General features: G+C 36.9%; 1 long non-coding RNA gene and 1 pseudogene across 2 annotated transcripts; one reads left to right on the top strand and one right to left on the bottom strand.

Moving 5' to 3' along the window:
• Positions 1–1,362: 1,362 nt before the first annotated feature.
• On the bottom strand, positions 1,363–18,909 carry LOC110214722 (acyl-coenzyme A thioesterase 9, mitochondrial pseudogene; annotated as a pseudogene).
• Positions 18,910–19,390: 481 nt separating this feature from the next.
• On the top strand, positions 19,391–23,013 carry LOC144456957 (uncharacterized). Of its 2 annotated transcripts, XR_013486193.1 has the most exons (3): positions 19,391–19,848; positions 22,231–22,402; positions 22,893–23,013. It is a non-coding gene; the product is annotated as an uncharacterized LOC144456957 (long non-coding RNA). The 2 variants fall into 2 exon arrangements; XR_013486192.1 differs by having other exon boundaries at positions 19,391–22,402.
• Positions 23,014–23,462: the final 449 nt, after the last annotated feature.

Below are 23,462 nucleotides of genomic sequence, written 5' to 3'. Positions count from 1 at the left end.
GAGATCCTCTAAAACATGAGTTATTGACCAGGGGTCAATACACTTTTCCAATACATATACATACATATATATACATATATATATATATATATATATATATATATATATATATATATATATATACACACATATATATATATATATATATATATATATATATACAATATATATATACACATATATATACACACATACATATATATACATATATATACATATATATATACACACACATATATATGTATATATATACACATATATATGTATATGTGTATACACACATATATATGTATATGTATATACACACATATATATGTATATATACACACATATATATATGTGTATATGTATATATACACATATATATGTATATGCATATATACACATATATGTATATATGTACGTATGTATATATGTATGAATATATGTATGTATGTATATCTGTATGAATATATATGTATATATGTGTGTATATATACATGTATATGTATGTGTATATGTATATATACATATGTATGTATGTACACACATATATATGTATATATGTATATATATGCACACATAAACACACACATACACACACATATATATACACACCTTCATCTAATATATTTATATATGTCTTTCAATATAATTTGTTTCCATTAAAATTTTAATAGTTATTTTATGCTTTTAAAAACATCCTGAAAAATTTTCATAGGCTTTACTAAACTATCAATGGGGTCCCAGATATAAAAATGGTTAGGAACTCTTGCTCAAAAAGCATAATATTTTAATTGGAAATACTTTCATTTATCCTAGTGCCATCTTAAGTATAATCAAAATATTATATTGGTTAGCAGCCATTTTTAAGTTAAAATTGTAAATTTAAGATTATGTCTTTTTTAAGTTTTGGAAACCAAACCTGAGAAGGAACTTTCTATATCTTCATAAATTTGTCAACTAGGGTTGGCAATCTGAGAAACTAAAGCAAAGATTCAACTTTACCTCATAATGAAATTTTCATGATCTCTTTAATTTGATTTTTTTAAAGAAATGGTAAAATGATCAGTGAATCTTCAATGTTGATATGCAATACATGTGCAGCAAAATAATGTGTCACAAGTGTTTAAAAAAATCAACTTGTCCTGCTTCTTTGGCAGAGAAAAAAATTGAAGCAATATAGTACTAATTTAGGTTATGAACACAATTTAAATTATTTAAAGAGGTTTTTTTAATAAAAAAAAAACCTTTTCTGGTAGTTCTGATAGGTGTGATTCTTCTCCAGGAAGAAAAGAATGCTTTTATAGCATTTAGCAAACTTTTTTTGTTACCCTTCTGAAATACAATATGATCTACCAAGAGGTACCATTTTTTAGGGTGTCAGTGAATAATAGTCATTCTAATGGCTTTTTGGTACATTGCGCCCATGAAATATTGCTGACCACCTAAATACAACATGAAATCTCCATAAGTTTTGGGAATCATTGATTGCGCTTCTTTTTCAACAACAAAAACAAGTTAAATGGAATACATTGGTAGTCTTATGGCCTTTAGTGCCAAGGAAAGATGTTTCACTGTGTACTCTAACTTGAATGTGATTCTTTTCAATAAAACAAACTTGGGAAGGAAAGAAAAGCAGTGATCCAATTTCAATAGGCCTCTGAAACATCATATCATCTACAGCAATTAGAAAAGGTCTAGAACTTGCAAAATTACAAGTAGTAGCCCAAACAAGTTCAAATCTTTTTCTTATAAGGAAAACTCCAAAGATTTTATTTGAAAATGTTCCATTCTACATATGTGTAGGCTCTTCAGTTTTCTATGTTCCATCCACACTGAATCCGGAGGTAAACTTGACTTTGAAAACTTGTAGTTTTGGGGTCCAGTCTATTAAGAAATATGTCATGAACTACATGTCTTTTTTCTGCAGTGGAAACCATCTTCAATAAGGATGCAGTAGTGAAGGCAGTCCTCTTCCTCTTATTCAATTCTCCTTGCTTGAAGGTCTCTGGACCTTCAGGGACTAGTGGATTTATAAAAGCTGGCCCTCTGTTTTCGGGGTCTCAGGCCACCATTACAAATATTTCATCTAACACGGGATGATAACTGACACATGTGCATCCTGACTTCCATAGATGTCTTTCCAACCTAATTCACATGCCCAATGAACTTAATATCATTTTCTGGACTTCTGACCTTCTTACATAAATGAGTTTTATCAATCAAGGTCACCAGGATAGAGAAAGGAGACATCTTGCTGGAATCTATTTTGGTGTGAGTATAGCAAGTAAGAACTCCTAAGCTGTCAAGATTCTCAAGAATCCTGCCAAATCTTACACTACTGAATGTGGTCAAATATTTCTCCCCTAACACAGGTTGAGTTCCTGAAGGCAAAATGACCTCATTATAACAGTCATTCATCCCCCTTGGAGGCAGCTCCTTCTGGTTCTTAGGCAATAGAGTAGGAAGTAACTTCCTCTCCTTCAAAGGTTTCACATGGTCACTCCGTGTTTGGATATTCCCATTATCTCCAAAAGTTTATGCTGACCTCCTTCTATAGCAAGGGATCCCGTGGTTCTATTATTAAATGTCTCTTGGCCCTGCCAAGAATTGTCTGTCCCTTATTTAAACAAGGCATAAAATCTGGAGCCAGGAGGAAAGGCGGTGGCCCCATGATAGACCAGTTTCCTGGTGCTCTGGGGATACCTTACTGCGTCACTGTGTGCCACATCATGCTGAAGGCCCACAGCCTCCCAACTGCCTCAGCAAGTGAAACATAACTATGCAGTGTTGGCCTACCCCTGCCCTGCCTGGGGGAGGGGAAGTGTCTCAAACCTCCCAAAGTCAAACTTGTCTTCCAGGAAGTGCCTTCTAAGGGCAGCCCCTTCTTGAGCCCTTGGCTCAGGGTGGGGCTTATAATTTGATTTTATAAAGCAAATTGTTTCTTTTTCTAACTGAGTTCCACATTTTTTTTAATGTTAGAAGACAACTCTTGCAGAATACAAAATAGAACAGATTCTAACATGTAATTAGACAGGTCAAATTGTGTTAGGGTTATAGTTTGATCTAGCAAAGCCTCCAGCTTCCTCACAGTCTTCCAAATAAATTCATTGCACAACTTTGTATCTAAAGAAAAATAGCCTGTTTGCCTTTGAGTATGCCAAACCTCTTGTCTGCTATTATTAGTTCATCATTTGATTTTCAGAAACAAGGATCTATCTGCTTCTCACTGTTAAGTCCCTTTTCTCCTCCCCTTTGATCCTCAGTTAGGCTTTGAGGCTATTCAGTTACTGTGATGTTCAGCCTTCATAGATGCTGATGTTTGTATTTGATACAAAAAACTTCAAATTTCTCTAACCCCTGAATATGCTTAATCTTATCAGTGTCAAGTCTCACTTCGATCTGTGTCCTTTCTTCTTATACTGAATAAAATATCACCATAAATAGGAGTGGATAATTACAATACTGAATTCTGGGAGCATCACTTCTCATTTCATCAGCTCCACTGATATTACCTCTGTCTGAGAGGTTCCATTATCCTCTTCCCTTTATGGCATGCATCTGGATTGCTATGCTAGAAAGCCCAGAAGGCATAGGGCAGAAAGCTTCTTGCCTTTTAAGGTCATTTTCACTGGCTCACCCATGAAGTGCAACAACAGTTCTAATGACAGCTGGTGAGTTGGTGGAAGAAGCCCTTATAATTTAAAAATCTTATAATACTCCATTTATATTTAGAGGATAAATACATCTCTAGTTGAAAATGAGAACATTCTTGTGATTTTTCTGGGTAAATATTAAAAGGTATGTTTTAAATATAAATCCCAAAACTGTAGGAGGAGCAAATAAAATAAAATTAAAAAGAATATTAGGCGACCTTTATTGAGTTCTTTAATTTTCCAAAGCATTTTACATATGTTAATTTGTTCAACTCACACAATAGTCTTGTGAGGTACGTAGAACCCATCTTGTGGATGATGGCACTGAGGCACAGAGAGGTTAAATGACTTCCTAAAGGTCATTCAGCTAGGAAGTATCTGAGTCAAGATTGAAACCCAACTCCTCCTAACTCTAAGTCCTGTTTCTATCTATTGTGCCTCTTACCTAGTAAAAACATATAAAACCTCAAGAATGACTGAAGGCTTAAAAGAAACATCATTTAGTCACTGGGGGAAGAACTGATAACTTGATATAAGCCTGGACTGAACTGCTTAAGGGTTGCTAGAAAACACTGGAGGAAAAGGTTAACAATGTTATTTACTTAAATGACAGTTGAAAGGAACCTTAGCTACCCTCTAATCCTGCCTCACTTCCCTCAAATCATAATTGATAAAACAGGACCAATAGAAGGAATGTGCCAAATATCACAAGGCTAGTAAGAGAGCTGTAGAACTGAATCTCAGCATGAGGTATCTTAAATCCTATTAAAATCCTATTGACAATACTAAGCCATAATCTTTAGGTCAGGAGTATTTTTTTTTAATTGGAGGAACAAACACAATAATTAAAAGTGAACTATTTTTCTTTTTTATTCACTGTATTATTATTTTCATTACTGCTACTTCTGTTTGCATCAAATTAGTGATATCACTGCTAGGGGGAGCTCCTGATAAAGCACTTCTTCTACCAAGACAGACGTATAACTACTCTCTAACTCACAGGTTTAGAAGGTTGTCTTTTGCAATGAAAAGTTATGTAACTTGTGCAGGATATGACAGCCATCATGTTTCAGAGACTGGAATTGAACCCAAGTGTTTCTGGACTCTGAGGCTAGCTTTCTATCCACTACATTACATTGTCTCTCTCTCTCTGTACATAGTAACAGCCAAGTTGTATGACTAACTTTGATCGACTTGACTCTTCTCAGCAATACAAGGATCTAAGACATCTGCAAAAGTCTCATGAAGGAAAATGCTGTTTACAACCAGAGAAAGAACTATGGAGTTGGAATGCAGATCAAAGCATACTATTTGCTACTTTTTCTCTTCTGTTTTGTTTTATTTCTTCTTTCTTGTGGTTCCTCGATGACTAGTGTGAAAATACCTTTAAAAGGAATGCACATGTAGAACTATATCAGATTGTATGCTGTCCTGCAGAAGGAGGAAGAGGGAGAAGAAAATGTAAAACTAAAAAGCTTATGGAAGTGAATGCTGAAAACTGAAAGTAAATTTTAAAAAACTTATGTAAGTGATTGGTAAGAGCTAAAAGTAAATAAATACATTTATTAATAAAAATAGAACAGGAGATGTTTTTTTCCAGGGGACAAATGACAGGTGATTATTTACTATAAATATATTCAATTGTGAATTATACTAAAATGAAAGTTTAGCATATACATTCAATTAGTTTCAGGGAAAGTTGAACTCAGTACATTACACATTCTTTGGAGCATTCTATATTTTATGGAATGAGAATTTCCATATGCCTGAAAGGACATAGGAATTAAAATAGTATCTCTTCTCTAATAGCCAATAGAAGAATAGGACCAAATAAGATAGCAAAATTTTAGGAAAAGTCCCATTATTTTCCTTCATGAGACTTTTGCAGATGTCTTAGATCCTTGTATTGCTGAGAAGAGCCAAGTCGATCAAAGTTAGTCATACAACTTGGCTGTTATTATGTACAGAGAGTAACATTTATGTGTAAGGAGGCATGCATGAAATTATGGTATTTGTTTTCTAAGCCAGTAGAATACTAGGCAAATTGTTAATATTAGTAGAACATTTATATTTGATTCACACTTGGGTGAGAGAGCTCAAGAACAGTTTATTTGCTTGAATAGCTAACCCAAAGTTGAAGTGTTATTTTGATTATGATCACCTATGGATATGTCACATCAATATTATATATTATTTTTATGAGTTCTTGGGGTCTATAACCCTGCACTTGATGAAGAAATTCTGACCAAAGCTGCAACTGATTTTTTTTTTCTCAACTAAGTTTGATTTACACAGGACCCTTGACTTTATTGGCACAAATTTTTTTGACATAAGAGGAATATGACAATGTTTGCACATGTTTTTATATCTAATTGTGTTAAATAACATACTAAATAAAACAATTTTTAGATAAAGCAAGCTAAAAGAAATTTCTCTTTAAGCTTAATAATCTTAATTTTATAGGGAAAATGTTTTGAGATCTGGGATTTTCAGAAAAAAAATTTTTCTTTGGTTCTTCATTTTACATGTGACAAAGCCTGATGGATTTCTCTACCACAAGAAGCATGATCAATATCATCATGTTTTTATAAAGCATTCAGGAATATATTGTATGCATAATTTTATAGTCTTTTGTATATACTTCCAAAATGCTCTCCAAAAGGTTTAGATCAGTTTACAACTCCACCAACAATGTCTTCATTTTACAATTTTCCCACATCTTCTCCAACATTTATCATTGTCCTTTTCTGTCTTGTTGGCCAATCTGACAGGTGTGATGTGGTACCTCAGAATTGTTTTGATTTGCATTTCTCTAAGCAATAGTGATTTATAACATTTTTTTCATATGACTGTGGATAGCTTTAGTTCATTGCTCTGAGAACTACCTGTTCATGTCCTTTGACCATTTATCAATTGGGAAATGACTTGAATTCTTATAAATTTGTCTTAGTTCTTTATGCATTTTAGAAATGATGCCTTTATTCCCACTTCCAGGAGCCAAGAGCAGAGTAAAAAGGTAGTAGCTCTCACTTTCCCCTATTAACCTCTGAAAACCCAGAAAATATCACCCCAGGAAAAAAAAAAACCTGGAACACCTGAACTGGAAGGATGGGGAGCAGCAGAGAGGCAGCCCTGCAAATGGATCTCCCAGTGCCTCAGAAAAAATAAGGGAGGCAGCACTACAAGGGGCCCCAGGCAGCTAAGTACCCTGCAGAATTCATCTGAAAGGAGCTGAAGAAAGCAACCTAAATGCTTCCTAAAGCCCCGGCCTTTCTGGTTCCCGCCTAATACCAGGTGAGCTGTCGGAGCCCTGCAGCCTCCAATAGTTAATCATGAAGAAATCATGAAGCCCAGGTGGTAGAGCAGGCAAACACCAACACCAGGACCTCCAAGTGCTTCTGTAAGGGTGGGGGAACCGGTGGAGGCCAGCTCAGAAAACCACCAGGTGCCTTGTCACTCTACTACAAAGGAATCTCCCAGTGCATTAGCAGAAACCAGGGAGGCAGCAATGCAGGGGGCCCCAGGCAGATAAACACCCTGCAGCACCTATTCAAAATTACCTGAAGAAAGCTAAAGGAAAGGAAAAACAGGCAACCTAGAATTGCCTGAAAGTTCCAGCCTTGCTGATTCCAGCCCAACCTGAGCTAAGCTGCCAAAACCCTACAGCCTCCAATTGCCAACATAAGAGGCCCCAGCACACAACGCCAGTGACCAAGACCTAAGCTCCCAACACGAGAAGCTTAGGTCAGTGCCCTCTGTTTCCCAGCAGGAGAGCTAAATCTATTTAAAGTCCAGAGAATAAAAAAACACCATGAGTAAAAAGAAATATACCATAGATTCATATTATGAGAAGAAAGAAGATCAAGCCAGAAATTCTGAAGAGGACAACATTGCCAACAAACCCACATCTGCAACATCAAAAGGTAATATCAACTGGTCTGAAGCCCAAAAAGCCTTATTAGAAGAGCTCAAGAAGGATTTTAATAGTCAAATGAGAGAAGTATAAGAGTCCTTAAAAAAATATAATTGGCCAATGGGAAAAAATAGTACACTGAAGAAAACAAGCCCCTAAAAAACAGAATTGGGAAATTGAAGAAGGAAGTACAAAAACTAACAGAACAAAGCAATTTGTTAAAAGCTAGAATTGGACAAATGGAAACTAATGTCTCTATGAGAGAGCAAGAATCCATCAAACAGAAACAAAAAAATGAAAAATAGATGAAAACGTGAAATACCTCATCAGTAAAACAACCGACCTGGAAAATCGTTTCAGAAGAGACAATTTAAAAATTATTGGACTACCTGAAAATCATCATGAAAAAAAGAGCCTGGACAGTATCTTCCAGGAAATCATAAAGGAAAACTTCCCAGAAGTTCTAGAACCAGAAGATAAAATAACCATAGAAAGAATACACTGCTCACCAGCTGAAAGAGATCGCAAATTGACAACGTCAAAGAATATAATAGCAAAATTCAAAAATTACCAGATGAAAGAGAAGGTGATGCAAGCAGTCTGAAAGAAATAGTTTAAATATCATGGAACCGCAGTAAGGATTACACAGGACCTCACAGCTTGTACATTAAAAGACCGCAAGGCGTGGAACATGATATTTCATAAGGCAAAGAAGGTTGGATTGCAGCTGTATTGTTATTACATCATTTTAAAGGACTGAACATAAAGAGGGTGGATATTAGTTGACTTTGATGTAAAGATAAAAAAAGTCTAGTCAAGTGGGTTAAATGGATCAAAATAAGGGGATTAATCTGATCTTAGTATATGTACTGAGAAAGGAGGAGGAATACAAGGGTAAATTACATTACAGGAAAAGACAGAAAATTCTATTACAGCAGAGGGAAAGAAGGGAGGGGAGTGGGCATGGTTTGAACCTTACTCTCATCAGATCTGGCTCAAGAAGGGAATAACATAATCAGTTAGGTACAGAAATCTAACTTGCCCTATAGGAAGTAGGAAGGAAAAGGGGAAAGAAAAGGGAGGGGGGATAGAAGGGAGGGAACAAGCAGTAAGGGTAAAGGGGAAGAAAAGGGAAAGGGATAATAGAAGGAAATAGGGACTGAAGGAGGTGGTGGCCAAAAGCAAAAAAGTAGTGAGGGAGGGAAAGGAGAAAGGAGAAAGAAATGCGTAAATGGGGGAAAAAAGGGATGGAGAAAAAGACACAGATAGTAACTGTAACTGTGAATATGAATGGAATGAACTCTCTCATAAAACAGAAGTGGATAGCAGAATGCATTAAAAATCAATCCTACAATGTGTTGTTTACAGGAAACACATTTGAAAAAGAGTGACACATACAGGGCAAAGGTAAAAGGCTGGAGCAAAATACATTGTGCTTCAGCTGAAGAAAAAAGCAGGGATAGCAATCCTGATCTCAGAGAAAACAAGAGCAAAAATAGATCTAATCAAAAAGATTAGGAAGAAAACTACATCCTGCTAAAAGGCACCATAGACAATGAGGTAATATCATTACTAAACATACATGAACCCAATGGTATAGTCTCCACATTCTTAGAGGAGAAGTTCATTGAGTTACAGGAAGAAATAGACAGCAAAGCTATACTAGTGAAGTATCTTAACCTTCCTCTCTCTGTACTAGATAAATCTAACCACAAAATAAGGAAGAAATAAGTTAAAGAGGTGAATTGAACCTTAGAAAAGTTATCTATGATAGACCTCTGGAGAAAACTCAATGGGGATAGAAAGGAACATACTTTTTTCTCGGCAGTACATGGCACATACATAAAAACTGACCATGTACCACGGCATAAAAACCTCACAATCCAATGCAGAAAGGCAGATATATTAAATGCATCCTTTTCAGATCATGATGCAATAAAAGTCATATGTAATAAAAGGCCGTGGATAGACTAAAAAATAATTGGAAACTAAATAATCTAATAAAAAAAAATAATTGGGTCAAACAACAAATCATAGAAACAATCATTAATTTCATTCAAGAGAATGACAAAAATGAGACAACATACCAAATCCTTTTAATGATACAAATATGATATTGATACCTAAACTGGGAACAGTTAAAATAGAGAGAAAGAAAACTATAGACCAATTACTCTAATGAATATAGATGCAAAAATTTTGAACAAAATACTAGCAAATAGATTACAGCAACTTATCACAAGCATAATGAACTATGATCAGGTAGGATTTATGCCAGGAATGCAGGGTTGGTTCAATATTAGGAAAAGTATCTATATAATTGCGCATATCAACACCAAAACCAACATAAACCACATGATCATCTCAATAGATGAAGAAAAGATTTGGAAAAATAAAATACTCATTCCTACTAAAAACACTAGAAAGCATAGGTATAAATTGAGTCTTCCTTAAAATAATAAATAGCATATATCTAAAACCTTCAGCAAGCATTATATATAATGGGGACAAGCTAGAAGCATTTCCAATAAGATTGGGTGTGAAACAATGATGTCCATTATCACTACTGTTATTCAATATTGTACTGGAAATGTTAGCTTTCAGCAATAAGGGAAGAAAAAAAAATTGAAGGTATTAGAATAGGCAAAGAAGAAACAAAGCTATCACTCCTTGCAGATGACATGATGATATACTTAGAAAATCCTAGAGAATTGAGTAAAATACTACTTGAAATAATAAACAACTTTAGCAAAGCTGCAGGCTATAAAATAAACCCTCATAAATCATCGGAGTTTCTATATATTACCAACAACACCCAACAGCAAGAGATAGAAAGAGAGATTCCATTAAACTTACTATAGATATTACAAAATATTTAGCACTCTACCTCTGAAACAAACCCAGGAACTCCATGATTACAATTACAAAACACTTTTCGTGCAAATAAAATCAGATCTAAATAATTGGAAAAACATCAGCTGCTCATGGGTAGGCCGAGCTATTATAATAAAAATGACAATCCTACCTAAGCTAATTTACTTATTCAGTGACATACCAATCAAACTGCCAAAAAATTATTCTATAGAGCTAGAAAAAATAATAACAAGATTCATTTGGAAGAACAAAATGTGCAGAATATTGAAGTACTAATGAAAAGAAATGCAGGGGAAGGTGGCCTAGCAATTCTGGATCTTAAATTGTATTATAAAGCAGCAATCATCAAAACTGCTTGGTACTGGCTAAGAAATAGAGTGGCGGATCAGGGGAATAGGTTAAATATGCAAGACATAGTAGTCAATGACTTTAGTAATCTATTATTTTATAAACCCAAAGACCCCAGCTTCTGGGACAAGAACCCACTCTTTGAAAAAAACTGATGGGAAAACTGGAAAAGGGCATGGCAGAAACTAGGAATAGACCCAAATCTTACACCATAAACCAAAATAAAGTCAAAATGGGTTCATGACTTTGATATAAAGGCTGGTACTATAAGCAAACTTGGAGAACAAGGAATAGTTTACCTATCAGATCTATGGAGAACAGAAGAATTCATGACCAGACAGGAGATAGATAACATTACTAAAAGCAAAATAGAGAAATTTGATTACATTAAATTGAAAAGTTTTTGCCCAAACAAAGCTAATGCAACTAACATTAGAAGGAAGGTAGAAAATTGGGAAAGAATTTTTACAACCAGTCTCTCTGATAAGGGCCTCATTTCTAAAATATATAGAGAATTAAGACAAATTTATAAAATTACAAGCCATTCTCCTATTGATAAATGGTCAAAGGATATGAAGAGACAGTTCTCAGATGAAGAAATTAAAGCCATGTATAGTCATATGAAAAAATACTCTAAATCATTATTGATTAGAGAAATGCAAATCAAAACAACTCTACCAGATTGGCTAACAAGACAAAACAGGAAAATGATAAATGTTGGAGAAGATGTGGAAAATTTGGTACACTAATGCATTGTTGGTGGAGTTGTGAAATGATCCAACTGTATTGGAGAACAATTTGGAGCTATGCCCAAAGGGCTATAAAAATGTGCATACCCTTTGACCCAGAAATAGCACTTCTAGGACTATATCCCAAAGAGATCAAACAAATGGGAAAAGGACCCACATGTACACAAATATTCATAGCAGCCCTTTTTTTTGTGGTAGCAAAGAATTGGAAATTGAGAGGATGCCCATCACTTGGGGAATGGCTGAGCAAGTTGTGGCATATGAATGTAATGGAATACTATTGTTCTATAAGAAATGATGAACAGGCTGACTTCAGAAAAACCTGAAAAGACTTGTATTGTCTGATGATTAGTGAGATGAGCAGAACCGAGAACTTTGTACACAATAACAGCCACTTTGTTCGATGACTTATATTGATAAACTTAACCCTTCTAAGCAATACAAGGATCTAAGACATCCCTAGAGGCTTTGTGGTGGAAAATGCTAACCACATCCAAAGAAAGAATTATGGAAGTTGAATTGCTGTAATTGTTTTTCTCTTCTGTTGAGATTTGGTTCCTCTTTCTAATGGTTCCTCCTATTGGCTTTAATTTTTGCTTACAACTTCACTAATGTGAAAATATTTTTAATGGGAATGTAAATGTATAGCCTATATGAGATTGTGCACCGTCTTGGGGAGTGTGGAGGAGAGGAGGGGGAGAAAATTTTTGAACTCAAAAGCATATGGAAGTGATTGTTGATAAATGAAAATAAATTAATAATTTTTTTTAAAAAAGGAAAGAAATGATGCCTTTATCAGAGACATTGGTTACAAAAAATTCTTTCCCACTTTCCTGCTTCCCTCCTACTCTTGGATGTATTGGCTTTTTGTGTAAAAACTCTTCAATTTAAGATAATCAGAATTGTCCACTTTTCATTTCATAATGTATTGTTTGGTCACAAATTCTTGTTTCCTCCATAGATCTAAAAGATAAACTATTCCCTGTTCTTCCAGTTTTCCTATACTATCAGTTTTTATATCTAAATAATGTACCATTTTGATTTTATCTTGATATAGAAAAAGTAAGGTGTTGGTCTTTGCCCAGTTTCTGCCACACATTTTCCCAGTTTTCCCAATAGTTTTTACTAAATAGTGATTTCTTATCCCAGAATCTGGAGTTTTGGGATTTATTGAATAGTATAGAGATCAACTTTAAAAGCCTGAAAGAAATGGAAAAAAAAAACACGAGCAAGAAGCAACAAGGAAAAAGCATTCCATAGAGAAATACCTTGGTGACAGGGAAGATGAAACCACAAATTCAGGGGAGGATAGCATTGTCAATTTATCCACCTCTGAAACCTCAAAGGGCAATATGAACTTTTCTCAAACCCAAAAAGCCTTCTTGGAAGAGCTCAAGAATGGTTTGAAAAGTCAAATGGGAGAGGTAGAAGAAAAACTGAATGATTCCTTTAAAAATGAAATTGACAAGATGGTGGAGTAAACAGGTAGTCGTTCTCACCCTCCCCCTATCAAGCTCTGAAAGTCCAGAAAATATCACCCCAGGAAAAAAAAAATACCTGGAAAAGCTGAACTAGAAGTAAGTTGGGGAACAGCAATATAGCAGCGCAGCAAACGGGTCTCCCAGTACCTCAGCAAAAATAAGGGAAGCAGCACTACAAAGCACTGCAGGCTGATAAGCACTCTGCAGCATTTATCTGAAAGGAGCTGAAGAAAGCAACCTAAAGGCTCCCTAAAGTCCCAGCCTTGCTGATTCCAACCCAACACTATGTAAGCTGTCAGAACCCTACAGCCCCCAGCTGTCAAGCAGGAGGAGATCCTGAAGCCCAGGTGGTAGAGCAGAAAAAAACCAACACATGGAACTTCGAGTGCCTTAGTGAAGGTAGGGGAATCTGTGGAAACCATTTCAGAAAACCACCAGGTGCCTCAGTGCTATAACAGAAAGGAATCTCCCAGTGCATTAGCAGAAATGAGGGAGGCAGTATTCCAAGGGGCCCCAGGCAGATAAACACCCTGCAGCAGCCATCCAAAAGGAGCTGAAGAAAGCTAAAGGAAAGGAAAAGCAGGCAACCTAGAATTGCCTCAAAGTTCCAGCCTTGTTGATTCCAGCCCAACATAAGGTAAGCTGCCAAAACCCTACAGCCTCCAATTGCCAACATAAGAGGCCCCAGCACACAACGCCAGTGACCAAGACCTAAGCTCCCAACACAAGAGGTCAGTGCCCTCTGATCCCCCAGCAGGAGAGCTCAAGCTCTTTAAAGGCTAGGGAATAAAGAAACCATGAGTAAAAAGAACATACCAAAGATTCATATTATGAGAAGAAAGAAGATCAAGACAGAAATTCTGAAGAGACAATATTATCAACAAACCCATATCTGCAACATCAAAAGGGGATTTCAACTGGTCTGAATCCCAAAAAGCCTTATTAGAAGAGGTCAAGAAGGATTTTAAGAGTCTAATGGGAGAGGTAGAAGACTCCTTAAAAAATACAATTGGCCAATTGGAAAAAAAGTACGCTGAAGAAAACAAATCTGTTAAAAATACCATTGGCCAATTGGAGAAAGAAGTACAAAAACTAACAGAAGAAAACAATCTGTTAAAAACTAGAATTGGACAAATGGAAACTAATGTCTCTATGAGAGAGCAAGAACCATCAAACAGAAACAAAATAATGAAAAAAATCGATCCAGGAGAGACAATTTAAAAATTATTGGACTACCTGAAAATTATGATAAAAAAAAAGAGCCTGGACAGTATCTTTCAGGAAATCATAAAAGAAAACTGCCTGAAAGTGCTAGAACCAGAAAGTGAAATAACTATAGAAAGAATACATCCGATCACCACCTGGAAGAGATCCCAAATTGAAAATGCAAAGGAATAAAATGGCAAAATTCCAAAATTACCAGATGAAAGAGAAGATGCTGCAAGCAGCCAGAAAGAAACAATTTAAATATCATAGAATCACAGTCAGGATTACACAGGACCTTGCAGGTTCTACATTAAAAGACTGCAGGGCATGGAACATGATATTCCATAAGGCAAAGGAGCTTGGATTGCAGCAAATGATCAACCACCCTGCAAAAATGAGCATGATTTTTCAAAGGAGGAGATAGATATTCAACAAAATAGGGGCTTCCAAACCTTCCTGGTAAAAAGACCAGAGCTCAACAAAAAATTTGATCTTCAAGTACAAGATTCAAGAAAGATATATAAAGGTAAATGGGACAGAAAGATACAAAATGCTGTTAATAAGGGCAGTCTGTTTACATCCCTACAAGGGAAGATGACACTTGCAGCTCTTGAGAACTGTATTGTTATTGCAGCATGTTAAAGGAGTATACATAAAGGGTGTGGATATTAGTTCACTTTGATGTAATGATAAAAAAAATTAATCAAGTGGGTTAAATAGATCCAAGTAAGTGGCTTAGTCTGATCTTAGAAAATGTACTGAGAAAGGAGGAGGCAGAGAAGGGTAAATTATGTCACAGGAAAAGACACAATATCCTGTTATAGCAAAGAGAAAGAAGGGAGGTGGGCAAGAATTGTTTGAACCTTACCCTCATTAGATTTGGCTCAAGAAGGGAATAACATAATCAGTTAGGTATAGAAATCTAACTTGCCTTATAGGCAGTAGGAGGGAAAAGGGAAAAGAAAAAAGAGGGGATAGAAGGGAGGCAAGAAGCAGTAAGGGCAAAGGGGAAGAAAAGGGAAAGGGATAGTATAAGGGAGGAGAGACTGAAGGAGGCCGTGGTCAAAAGCAAAACACTAGTGAGAAGGGAAAAGGAGAAAGGAGAAAGAAAAGCAGAAATGGGGGAGAGGGGGAAAGGAAGGAGAAAAAGACACATATAGTAATCATAACTGTGAAAGTTGAATTGCTATCTTTTTTTTTCTCTTCTCTTGAGTTTTGTTTCCTCCTTCTGATGGTTCCTCCTATTGGTTTTAATTTTTACTTACAACTTCACTAATGTGAAAATATGTTTAATAGGAATGTAAATGTATAGCCTATATCTGATTGTGTACTGTCCTGGGGAGGGTAGTGGGGAGGAAGGGGGAGAAAAAATTTAAACTCAAAACCATATGGAAGAGATTGTTGTAAATCAAAACAAATTAATAAAATAAATTAAAAGAATAAAAATACAATTGACAAAATGGGAAAAAGTACACTGAAGGAAACAAGTCCTTAAAAGATATAATTGGCTGGTTGGAAAAGGAGGTACAAAAACTAACTGAAGAAACAATTTGCTAAAAATTAGAGTGGATCACACAGAAGCTAATGACTCTATGAGACATCAAGACTCTGTCAAACAAAATGAAAAGAATAAAAAAAAATAGAAGAAAATGTAAAACACCTCATTGGAAAAACAGCTGACAAAGAAAATAGATCCAGGAGAAATATTTTAAGGATTATTAGTCTCCCTGAAAGCCATGATTAAAAAAAAAAAAAGCCAGTACAGCATCTTTCAAGAAGTCATCAAGTAAAACCGCCTTGAAGCCCTAGAACCAGAGGGTAAACTAGTCATTGAAAGAATCCATCAATCATCTCCTGAAAGTGATCTCATATTGAAAACTCTAATTCCAGAATTGACATGTGAAGGAGAAAATCTTGCATGCAGCCAGAAGGAAGCAATTAAAATATCATGGAACCACAGTCAGGATTACACAAGACCTTGCAGCTTCTACATTAAAAGATCAGAGGCCTTGGAATATAATATTCTGTAAGGCCAAAGGAGCTTCGATTACAACCAAGGATCAACTGCCCAGTGAAATTGATCATAATCTTTCAAGGGAGGAGATAGACATTCAATGAAGTACAAGACTTCCAGAGTTTCCTAATGAAAAGAGAAGAGATCAATGGAAAATTTGATCTTCAAATTCAAATTTTAAGACAGGCATAAAAAGGTACATAGGTAAGGGAAAAAAAATGTTATTCAATAAAGGCAAACTGTTTTCATCCCTACATGGGAAGATGATACTTATAACTCTTGAGAACTGTATTTTTATTATTGCATTTAGAAAGTATATACATACACAAAGGGAGAGGGTTTAAGTTGACTTTGATGTGATGATAGATTTATCTAGTTCTGAAAGAGAGAGGTGAGATCCCCATTAGTATTGTTTTGCTGTCAGTTTCTTCCTCTAACTCAATTAATTTCTTTTCCAAGAATGTAGATGCCATGCCATTTAGTGTATATCTTTTTAGTATTGATATGACTTCATTGTCTATGGTACCTTTCAGCAAGATGCAGTTTCTTTCCTTATTTCTTCTAATTAGGTCTATTTTTGCTTTTCCTTTGTCTGTGATCAGGATTGTTAGCCCCTTTCTTATTTATTTTTTTTTTACTTCAGTAAAAGCATAAGATATTTTCCTCTAGGCTTTTACCTTTAATCTGTGTGTATTGCTCTGCTTCATATGTGTTTCTTGTAAACAACATACCATCACCATTTTATGGGTTAGTTCATTCCATTCAAATTCACAGTAAATATTACTGTGTCTTTCTCTCTATTCTGTTTGCTCCCATTTTTAGTTTTCTTTTTCCTTTCACTCTTTCCCTCCCTATCAGTGTTTCATTTCTGAGCACCACCTCCATCAATTCTAACTGTCCCCTCTCTTTTCTTTCCCCTTTTCCCTACTACATCTTGCCTCCCTTCTTTTGTGCCTTCTATCCACCGTGTACTTTTTCTTTCATCTTTCTCCTTCTATTTCCAAAAAGAGTAAGAACAATTTCTATTACTAACTGAAGATATATGCTGTTCTATCTTTGAGTAAAATCCAATGAGAGTATCATTAAAACAATGCTCGCCTCTCTCCTTCTTTTCCCTCTACTGTAATAGGTCCTTTGTGCCTCTTTATGTGATAAAATTTACCCTTTTCTGCCTCCTCCTTTGCTCTTCTCCCAGTAGAATAATTTTTTCACCCTTTAATTAATTATTTATCATCACATCAAAGTCAACTTATACCCTCACCTTCTGTCTATGACCACCCCTTCTATATGTCATAATAAAGATACAGTTCTCAAAAGTTACAAATGTCATCCTCCCATATAGGGATGTAAACAGTTTAACCTTATTGAATAACATGTTTTTTTTTTTCCTGTTTACCTTTTCATGTTACTCTTGAGCCTTGTATTTAAAAATCAAATTTTCTGTTCAGCTCTGGTTTTGTCACCAGGAATGTTTGAAAGTGCCCTATTTCGTCGAATATCTATATCCTCCTTTGAAAGATTATGCTCACTTTTGCTGGGTAGTTGATCCTTGGTTGTAATTCAAGCCTCCTTGCCTTCCTGAATATCATATTCCAAGCCCTCCAGTCCTTTAATGTGGAAGCTACTAAATCTTGTGTAATCCCAACAGTCATTCAGTTTTATTTATATTGTTTCCTTCTGGCTGCTTGCAGTGTTTTCTACTTGACCTGATAATTCTGGAATTTGACTAATATTCTTAGGAGTTTTAATTTTGGGATATCTTTCAGCAGATGATAGATGGATTCTTTCAATGACTATTTTATCCCCTGCTTCTAGGATACAAACGCAGTGTTCCTTCATATTTTCTTGAAAGTTTATATTTTTGTCATTGCTTTAAGGTTTTCCAATAATTCTAAAATTATCTTTCCTGGATCGATTTTTCAGGTGAGTGTTTTGTTTTGTTTTGTTTTCTCAATGAAGTATTTTACATTCTTTTGGTTTCATTTGATAGAGTCTTGATGTCTCATAAAGTTATTAGCTTCCACTTCTCCAATTCTAATTTTTAAGGCATTATTTTCCTCAGTTAGCTTTTGCACCTCCCTTTCAATTTGTCAATTCTACTTTTTAAAGAGTTCTTCTTAGTGAATTTTCATTACTCCTTTTCCATTTGACCAGTTATATATTTTAAGCAATTGTTTACTTCAGTCAATTTTTGTACTTTTTTCCAAGCTGTTGACTCTTGCATAACTCTCATTTCTTTTCCAAACTTTTCTTCTACCGTTCTTATTTGACTTTTAAAATTCTTCTTGAGTTCTTTCAAGAAGGCTTTTTGGGCTTGAGACCGATTCATATTCCCTTTCGTGGTTTTGGATGTAGGTATATTGACAATATTGTCCTCTTCGGGATTTGTGTTTTGATCTTCCCTGTCACCATAGTAAATTTCTATGGTCATCCTCCCTCCCCCTTGTTTATCCCATTTGTATATTTCCTAGTATGTAAAGTTGAACTCTCCTGTTGAAGCATAGGGAACACCGTTCCAAGCTTCTTGTGCTACAGGCCAAGTGGCTGGTCGTTGTCTTTATGTGCTGGGGCCTCAGGTGCTAAGAGCTAGAATGCTTTTAAGTGTTTGGCAGCTTACCTGGTGCTGAACTAGTGTCCTGATGGTGTTGTCTGGCATGTGATGAGTCCAGGAGGGTTTCTTCTGCATTTCCCTGTGGCTACATTGAAGCATATGGAAGTCTGACCCCTGGAGGTTACCTGTTTTTGCTATGCCATACTGAAATAAATGGAAATCTGACAGTGAGAAGACACCTGACTGCCCTTGAATATGCTGAAGCATGTGGAGGTCTGGATGCTAGAGGATCTCTGACTGCCTGGGGCTGTTCTGAAACATATGGTCATAATCTGAGCAGTAGTCTCCCCGTTACCCTGGCTATTCTAATTCATGTGGGGGGTCCTAGTGTTGGCATTTTCCTGATCTATCACCCTGGAGCTCAGGATCTCCCCCTGGATTGCTTAAGGCTTTCTAACATGGTTCTTGTCCTGGAATGTGTTTCCCCTTTTACCCAAGTGAGATCAACCTTTGTTGCTGATCCTACATGTTTCCCAAGTTAAAAGACTGTTCCACTCAGTCTTTCTGCTGGCTCAGATATTCCAGGATTTGATCTGAGGTGACAAAACAGGTGAAATGGAAATTGGAAATTCCCCTTTAAATTAATAAGATCACTCAAATAAATAGGTTCAGTTCAAATCTCGGTCATGACCGTTCCATATCTCCTGAGTGTTCTTGGCCTAGCATTCCAGGAACTAGCCATTTCTAGGTCACGTTGACATGGAGGGTTGGCTCCTCTCCTTGTGAGATGTGATGTTATTAAAAAACAAAATACCAAACCTCAGGCGGATGGGAGCGTGGCTAAGGTCAGATGTGTATTGGACAAACCATGAATAGCGCATGCATCAAAAAGGGCTTCTTGGCCCCAAGCCTTCTTTGTTTAGAACAATATAAAAACACTGCGTCCTGTAAGCCCGCTGAGCCTCACCCGCGGGAAGGACGCTTCGCCCGGGAAAATCTTTACACAATTCAAGTTTGTACAGGCTGCAACGGGGCTCCCAGCTGTTGATTGACTTTGGAGGTTCCCTTGAATTGGTGATGTATTCTCTTCCATTACCGACTCTCTTGATCGGTGCTATATTATTGATTGTTCTTATTATTTATGCTTTCTATGCAAATTCAAACTATCTGTGCTTTGCTTCTTCTAAATAAATTATCTATTTCCTATTATTTTCTGGTGCATTGGAGAGTGTCATTTATAGGAGCGAATCCGAACCTCACTAAATCCTATTAATACAAAATTGGCGTCACGAACAGGATTCGCTGTATAAATGCCTTTCTTTAAGAGAAATGTTGAGCCCCGGGCTCCGGTAGAGGTCCCCGGTTGGGAGGACCCTCCGTTTTCCTCGCTCGCAAAAACCTGGTCACAGTGTACAGGACCTAGTGAGGATTGGGGGTGTTGGGGGTTCTCGTTTGGGGTGCGACGGATGGGCCGGTTGCCAGCAGGGATAATGGGGGATACGACCAGTACATCATTTCCCTCCCTTTTGGGTTGTTTGCAGCCAGACAGCCAAAGGCTGCAGCAGGACTCTGAAAAGTTGCCTTCATTCTCCCCCTCTCCCTCCCCAGGTAACAGCAGCTTCAAAGCAGTGCGTGGATGGGAGAGGGAAAGAGAGAAGAATACTTTATTACTTAGGTTATATGGTTGGTAGAGGGCAAGTTGGGAAGGATTGTTGAAGTGTTAGGTCAGAATTAGAAAGGAATGAGATATGTACAGGTTTTAAGGGGATTTTAAATCATTAGAAAGAAAGGCAAGGAAGTTTAAGCATGTAGGAGAGAGGAGTGTGTGTAGAAAATTTGAAGGGTGAGTAAAAGGAAAGTGCATGCTGTAATCGCCGCAGCAAATATGAATTGGGACCCTGATACTTGGGAAGGTGATATTTGGGATGAAGATGATGATAGGTGGGGGAAGTAATAGAGGAAGATGTTCCGGATGTTGTAGACGGGGAAGCTCGGCCGATAGATAGGAGAAAAGCCGAAAAGGAGGGAGCTAACCCACCCCGGGTGACTGAAATCACGGAAGATTACTCCCAAAGAGAAATTACTGATTTGCTTAGTAGGTTTTCACAGCGATCAGGAGAGCCTGCAATCTCCTGGCTTGTAAGATTAAGTGATGGGGGAGCTGGAGGAGTGTGGCTAGACCCCAAGGATTGTCTAAAATTTTTGAGTTTGACCTCTATATTTTAATACAGGCAGAGAATAAAGAGGTGGTAGAGAAAAGATTAACTCAACTAATAGAATATATGAAGGAGAAGGGATGGGAGATTAATCCTGATAAAATTCAAGGTCCAGCTCAAAGTGTGAAGTTTTTAGGAATAATTTGGAATAAGGGTCATAGAGAAATCCTCCCCAAGGCCAAGCAAAAAATATTAGATTTTTCACCTCCTAGGGACAAAAGAGAAGCTCAAAAGTTCGTTGGGTTGTTTGGTTTCTGGAGGAATCACATTCCTCATTTAGGTCAGATTTTGAAGCCATTGTATAAAGTTACCCGGAAAAAGTATGCATTTGAATGGGGGGAAACAGAATCGAAAGCCTTTGAGGAAGCCAAAATAGCTATTCAAACTGCCCTGGATCTTTGGCCTGTACAGCCAGGGCCGATGGAATTGCAAGTTACAGTTTTGCATGGATATGCTGATTGGAGTTTATGGCAAAAACAACAGGGCAGGAATGTTCCTTTAGGATTTTGGTCGCGAAACTGCCACCTGCTGGCCAAAATTATACTCCTTTTGAACAACAATTATTGGCTGCATATTGGGCCCTGGTAGAGACAGAACATTTAACTTTAAACCATGAAGTTGTATTGAGGCCAGCCATACCCATTATGAGTTGGATTATGGGGACCCCCGCCTCACATAAAATAGGACATGCCCAAGAATCATCAATTATTAAATGGAAATGGTATTTGCAAAATAGAGTCAAGACAGGCAGATCGGGTATTTCCACCTTGCATGAAAAGGTATTAGAATTACCAAAACATTCAAATGATATTGATATACCACCAAAGTCTTATGATCAATCACCTGTTTCTTGGAATAATGGATATGATTCTCTAACCCCCGAGCAGAAGAAGCATGCTTGGTTTACTGATGGCTCGGCTAAATATATAGGATCTAAGCGATGTTGGAAAGCTGTAGCCTATAACCCTTCATGCAATACTATTTTGGAAAGCTCTGGTGAAGGCCAGAGTAGCCAATGGGCCGAATTAGTGGCTGTCTATCAAGTAATTCAAAAGGAACAAGGTGGCCAATGTATATATATATACTGATTCCTGGGCCGTAGCCAATGGCCTAGCAGTTTGGATGCCAATTTGGAAGAAACACGAATGGAAAATTAGAGACAAAGATGTGTGGGGAAAAGAATTATGGGAACAAATATGGGAATGGTGTCAATGTACTAATGTATCTGTATTTCATGTAGATGCCCATGTGAATCAAGATTCTGTGGAACGTGAGTATAATGCCCGTGCTGATGAATTATCCAAACTTCAAGGAAAAGCTTTAAAGGTCACCCCCAGAGAGGAAAATGAAACACAATTAGGAAAATGGGTCCATATCACCGCAGGACATCTTGGCGCTCTTGCATCTTACAGGTGGGCATTAGACAGAGGGATTAACATACCTCTGGATCTATTTAAGCAAATAGTACAAAACTGCATACAATGTCAATTATTTGCTCATCGGCCTGTGCCGAAGAAAATCACTGGAGAATTGGCTAGAGGGTCTTTACCTGCTCAAATTTGGCAAATAGACTATATTGGACCATTACCTGTTAGTCAGGGGTGTCAATATGCCTGCACTTGTGTGGACACCTACTCTGGGTATTAGTTGCCTGCCCCTATAAACGGGCTACCCAGAAAAACACTTGTAAAACCCTAGATATTATTTCTCTTTATTATGGGACCCCCCTACAAATACAGAGTGATAATGGTACTAAAGTTTGGATAAAGAAGCATCAATCTGATAGACCAAGGCCAGCTGAGCTCATAGCACAAGGAAACACTAATACTGCCATAGTAGTATACCCTGGTGATGATAAATGGTATCATGTCCCACTAACCCAAATGTTTTTACGATATTAAGTGTTTTACAGTGTTTGCCTGCTATACGCTAACTATGGCATGAACTCCAGGTATTCCAGTGGGGAATCCTCAGCAAGGACCGCGTACTGATTCCATCTACGCTGGTGAAAACAACACCCACATCATGAATTGGTCATACCCATTCAACGTAGAAGTTTGGGACGCCCCTTTATTTCCCCTAATGAGAATCAATTTAACTAGTTTTAACCTAACTGTAACCGCAGCAAATGGCACAATATTCTGTACCTTACAGACTGGCCACCTAGTCCTTATTTTCCTCGCAGAGCACATTCATATAATTGGACTCTTGTAAACTTAACACGGACACTTCTCATCAATGAAAGTAACACTGGAAATAACAATTATTTTTATTGTCGTAACACCTCCAATGGGCTGTATGAAGAATATCTAAACCAATTAGTATGGGTTGTACCTGTGACTCCGAAACCTCCTGGAATAATTCGTGTCCCCCGCTCATGTACTAACACCTCTATCTTGCAACACAAAATAGTGTTTCATTATAATGTAACTTTTCCCTCTTTAGAAAGTTGTGTCAGGAAAAAAAGAGCTT

The sequence above is a fragment of the Phascolarctos cinereus genome, unplaced genomic scaffold (genome assembly GCF_003287225.1).
Source record: "Phascolarctos cinereus isolate Bilbo 61053 unplaced genomic scaffold, phaCin_HiC Scaffold_4;HRSCAF=312, whole genome shotgun sequence".
Taxonomy (NCBI): Eukaryota; Metazoa; Chordata; class Mammalia; order Diprotodontia; family Phascolarctidae; genus Phascolarctos; species Phascolarctos cinereus.
This window is presented reverse-complemented; position numbering and strand designations above follow the sequence as displayed.